The sequence below is a fragment of the Salmo salar genome, chromosome ssa02 (genome assembly GCF_905237065.1).
Source record: "Salmo salar chromosome ssa02, Ssal_v3.1, whole genome shotgun sequence".
Lineage (NCBI taxonomy): Eukaryota > Metazoa > Chordata > Actinopteri > Salmoniformes > Salmonidae > Salmo > Salmo salar.
In genome coordinates, this window is record NC_059443.1 from 31,492,160 (window position 1) to 31,498,303 (window position 6,144).

A 6,144-nucleotide genomic window follows, 5' to 3' on the forward strand; every position below is an offset into this window, starting at 1 on the left:
TTCGACACAATTCATTTATTTGACATGTTTTTCTATGTTTAAGGTAATTTAAACCATATTGCTAATACCAATGAGGATATTTTACTGTTTAGACTTGCACGTATGCTGTTATATTTACATTTTACATTTTAGTCATTTAGCAGACGCTCTTATCCAGAGTGACTTACAGTAGTGAATGCATACATTTCATTTCATTTCATGCATTTTTTTTTTTTCTATATTTTTTTGTACTGGCCCCCTGTGGGAATCGAACCCACAACCCTGGCGTTGCACACACCATGCTGGCGTTGCAAACACCATGCTCTACCAACTGAGCCACAAGACATTCAAAAAAAAAATCAAGAATTCTAAAGAATTCTAAAAACATTATTTCACTTTGACATTATGGGGTATTGTGTGTAGGTCAGTGACACAATCTCAATTTAATCGATTTTAAATTCAGGCTGTAACACAACAAAATGCGAAAAAAGTCAAGGGGTGTGAATACTTTCTGAAGGCACTGTACACCTCTATTTTCTTCAATCAAGAAACTAGAAATTTGACATATGAGCTTGTCTGACCACCACACTTACTACTTTAAATTTCAGAATCTGTACTTGCTTTAGGTATAATTCCACGAGCCACTTGTGGATGTGACAGCTCTAACGCAGTTCCACCTCTGACACCGTCAAAACAACCGCTATGCAGATGTCGGCTAAAGTGGATCTGATTGAATAGAGCTTTTCAAAAATAATTAAGAACTCTTCTTCTCTTAACAGAAAAAGCCATTTGGGAGCCCAAATCTCTCTCAATGAACTCAAAAGTGCAATGGATAGCATGATAAAGGAAAATCACCTGGAGGGGACGATATTCCTCCTGAGGTCTATATAACATTTTGGAATCAATTAGGTCCACTATTGCTCGAAATTATTAATACAGCTGTTCACAAAAGTTAATTTAGGAGACATGAGAATACGGCACTAATTTTGCTTTTATAAAAAAAAGGATAGGATGTCACCCAGTGTTCTCATTTTCGCCCCCTATCTTTGATAAACACAGATATTAAACTGTTTTCCAAAGTGTTGTTGTCTCGACTCGAGACTTACTTACTCAAGTTGATCCACACGGACCAAAGCGGGTTTGTTAAAAAGTGTTTATCCTCAGATAACCTTCGTCGACTATTACATATCTTAGATACTTAATCAGAAACAACAGCAATTTGGCCTGTATTATCTCTTGGTGCAGAAAAAGCATTTGATTGAACAGAACTGTAATATCTCTGGTCTGTTTTGGAACATATGGGAATTGGCTCCAATTATTAAAATAATATATGTCAATCCCTCAGCCATAGTTATAACAGGCACTATCTGTTCTGCTTCGTTTAGAGTCACTAGAAGCAGCAGAAAAGGCGATCCAATTTAAATTAATCTAACCAAATCAGCCCAACTGCCTCACAAGACCCTGATGGAGGACTCCCTCTCTACTTATGGAATCCCAATCATTTCCTATTTAAAATATTTGGGAGCATATATATTTCTTTCTTTAGATAAAACCATTGCCAGAAACTTTAACAGAATGTTCAAATCAATTCAATGTGACCTCAGTAGATGTAATAATATCCCAGTTGCTTTAACCGGCAGAATATCTACTGTTAAAATTAATATATTGGCACGACTGAATTTATATAGTTCAATGCTTCCCATGGCTCCTTCTGGCTATTGGGATAAAATTCATAGTGTGGTTTTAAAATATATATGACAAGGTAAACGATCCAGGATAAAATGTATACATTTACAAAGAGGGAAAGACGTAGGAGGACTATCCATTCCAAACTTTTAATTGTATTTTCAGGCTCTAGCATTTCGCCCCATTCTTAATTGGTTTAGAAATGATTATTCTGCCCCCTGGCTGAGTATAGGTATAAATATGGTGTCTCCTATTGCCCTGGAAGAGGTGGTCTTCACTGATATATTCCTTAAACAATGTAAACTAACCTTTGGTCTTGTTATTGTTCACACAATTTCTATTTGACGTAAAATTGAAAACCAATGTAACTGGGAATCAAAACAGCATGCTCATACTTCAATATTCCTCAATAATGCCTTGCGATCTGAAGGACGCCCTTTTGCATTACCCCAATGGTCCAAATATGGAATCCGTACCCCTACCGATCTAGTGGTTTGAGAACATTCCAAAATGTGAAAGATGCATGCACATTACCAAGCAACTCCTTTTTCTATAATATTTATCATTTCAGACAGCTATGCTGGCCTATGGTGTCCCTTGGGAAACTCAACTACCGAAACATCCAATGGTGGGATTTATAAATAAATATCTCCCAAAAAGACTGATTTATAATATATAAACAACTTTTGGAAAGCTCATATTCTGAGCTAGTCATTAAAAAAGTATGGTCCACAGATATAATTGAATCTTAACAACCCTTTAACTGGAACAGAATATGGAAAAATATGACCTTCACATCCCATAATCCGAACCATCAATTTATACATTTTAAATTTGTTCACAGACTATATTTAACACCAAGGAAACATTTTACAATGAAATTTGCCCCATCTCCCAACTGATCAATGTGTCCCCTAAATCAGGTAGGTACATTCCTTCATATGATGTGGGAGTGCCCTGCAGTTAAATGCTTCTGGGGAAAAGTTACAACATTCCTTTCGAAGTGCATGAATTTAAATATTCAATGCTTTCCATCTATTATATTACTTAACGATGATAGCCCCTTGAATCTCTAGATCAATCCCAGAAGATTACTGTTGGCAGGCAGTAAAAAATTGTTGGCTCTAAGATGGCAACCACATCGCTCTCTCCCATTTAGCCAGTGGATTCAGTTACTATTAGAAGTTATAACATTAGAATTATCACTAGCGAGAGTGAATGGTGCTAGTCAATCAACAATTGAGGCCTGGACAAACATACTTGATTCTGTAAAGAACAATCTCAGCTAAATTCCCACACATACAAACCAATGTTACTTTCTTTGCATTCAGGCCCATGGGGAAGGGGTGGTCTCTGGTAGTTTTGGGGGTGAGGGCAATGAGCAACCCCAGTTACTGGGTGGGATGGGAAGTGGTGGGAGGTCTGATTTTTAGTTTATAAATGCTTAGCTACAATGCCTCACTTAGTTATCTACCCACCTTGTTCCTTTCTTTTAGCATGTGCACGTAGCATGCTGTTGGCATAAGTGTCTTTTCAGATTCAAATCAAATTTTATTTGTCACATGTGCTGTGAAATGCTTACTTACAAGCCCTTAACCAACAATGCAGTTGAAGAAATGGAGTTAAGAAGATATTTACTAAATAAACTAAAGTAAAACATAAAATAAATAGTAACACAATAAAAGAACAGTAACGAGGCTATATACAGGGGGTACCGGTACAGAGTCAATGTGCAGGGGTACAGGTTAGTCCAGGTAATTTGTCCATGTACTTTAGGTATGGGTAAAGTAAATATGCATAGATAATAAACAGTGTAAAAACAAAGGGGTGGGGGGGTGAGTGTCAATGTAAATAGTCCGGTGGCTATTTGATTCATTGTTCAGCAGTCTTATGGCTTGGGGGTAGAAGCTGTTAAAGAGCGTTTTGGACCTAGACTTGGCGGTCTGGTACCGCTTGCCATGCAATAGCAGAGAGAACAGTCTATGACTTGGGTGACTGGAGTCTTTGACATTTTTTTGGGGCCTTCCTTTGACATCGCCTAGTATATAGGTCCTGGTTGGCAGGAAGCTTGGCCCCAGTGATGTACTGGGCCATACGCACTACCCTCTGTAGCGCCTTACAGTCAGATGCCGAGCAGTTGCCATACCAGGCAGTAATGCAACCGGTCAGGATGCTCTCGATGGTGCAGCTGTAGAACTTTTTGAGGATATGGGGACACATGCCAAATCTTTTCAGAGTTTGTTTGGGTAGGAATTCACTGGTGTTTGCAAGTATGAATATGTTGATTCATCTCTTTGCAATAAAACGTTTCCTTGGAGTTATGGTATGTAAGGTCAAGCCAATGACTGTATATAATGGACCAAGCCATTGATCACGTGACACCATTCATTCCTTTATGAAGACTCAGCAGCGAATTGAAGCCAAATGAAGTCGGTTAAGATGGAGATTCATGGAGACATGACATGCACAGTTTGAGCTACTCCAAGAAGGGACGTTGCAGACAAGTTTAGTGCTGCCTCTCTCATTGAGTAATTTAAGTTGAAGGATGACCGGGATACTGCAGGCTGCCATTGGCTACTAAATTGTCCTTATAACTTCTTATGTGTGTGATTTCAAAATAATCGGTTGAAGGACATACTGTACATATGGTGTAAGAGAAGTAATTATTAGTACCATAATTGTCTTAGATTTTTTATTTTTATTTACACGAAGATTGACAACGAAGATTGACATTTTTCCATTCACTATAATGGGGGATCGTGTTTTCTGCCTTGAACTTCCGTGGCTTCAATGAGAGGGGGCAGTTTTTCTCCCCTGGGTCAAGCACAGATGGTATGATTTAAATGTTCTCATATTTTCATATTGTTGACTGTTATGACTGAACAATTATATTTACTCCACACAACAATAACACATTTAGTTACTGTACCCAACAGTGATTGACAAGTGATCAATGTTCTATGAATAATGAAAATGTTCTGCATTTCAATAACAAGATGGTTCATTCTGTACTACTGAGTGAATACAATTGACTGTAATTGACGTATGGATGGAGTGTACTGTTCTTCTTATCCAGGTGCATCCCAAATGGCCCCCTATTTCCTTTATATTGCACTACTTTTGACCAGCAAAGTAATACACAATAAAGGGAATAAGGTGCCATTTGGGACACAGCCCATGTTTCATCTCCAGCATGGGTCAGCTCGATAAGTTTAAACAGGAGAACGGCAAGATGACAGCAAACTGTAAGTCATTGAGACAGGACATCAGTTCTGTGTGTGAATCCATGATAACAATGACAGATAAATCAGACTATCTCGATGGACAATCAAGGCGGAATTACATGGTTGTGGACGCAATTGCAGAATCTCCACATGAGACCTGGATGGAGTCTAAGGACAAAGTGAGGGAAATTATCTCTGAGAAATTGAAGATAGACCACAGGAAGATTGAGGTGGAGAATGTCGACAGGACTGGAAAACCCCCCACTGGCCTAGGTGATAGGCCCAGGCCAATAGTGGTCAAGTTCCTGAGGTTCAAGGACAAGGTAGCTGTTCTGTAAAGAGCCAAGAACTTGAGAGGAACTTACAGTATATCTTCCTCAACGAGGACTATCCTGAAGCTGTGCGCCAGAAGAGGAAAGAACTGATCCCAGCCATGAAAGCTGCCAGAGGGTGTGGAGATATTGCTTACATCCGTTATGACAGGCTCATTGTCCACCCTCCCTTCCAGAAACCTGGAAAGGATGAGAGAGCCAAGCCTATGGGTTTATAGCTTCAACCCTGCAGCACACACACCAATTGATTAATGGACTGCTGAATGTATATTTATTTCTCTTGCTTTGTTTACTCTTTTCAGTACTATGTCTATCTCTGATAAGCTAACCAGGAAAGGGCTGAAAATAGCCCATATTAATATATGTAGCCTTAGAAATAAGGTTCACAAAATCAATAACTTGCTAACATCAGATAACATTCATACTGTATATTAGCCATTTCTGAGACTCACTTAGATAATTCATTTGATGATACAGCAGTAGCAAGACAAGGATATCACATCTATATAAGAGACAGAAAAGCTTATGGGGGAGGTGTTATTGAAGTGTTGTGGTTGCAGGTTCACTTGGCACATTTAAAGCCTTTTCTTTTGGGGTGTTGCTATAGGCCACCAAGTGCTAACAGTCAGTATCTAAATAATATGTGTGAAATGCTTGATAGTGTATGTGATGTAAACAGAGAGGTCTACTTTCTTGGGGAACTGAATATTGACTGGTTTACCATCAAGCTGTCAACTCAAGAGGAAAATTCTTACAGTAACCAGTGCCTGTAATCTGGTTCAGGTTATTAATCAACCTACCAGGGTGTTTACAAACACTACAGGAACAAGATCATCCACATGTATCGATCACATTTTTACTAAAACTGTATAACTTTGTTCTAAAGCTGTATCCGTACCCATTGGATGCAGTGATCACAATAT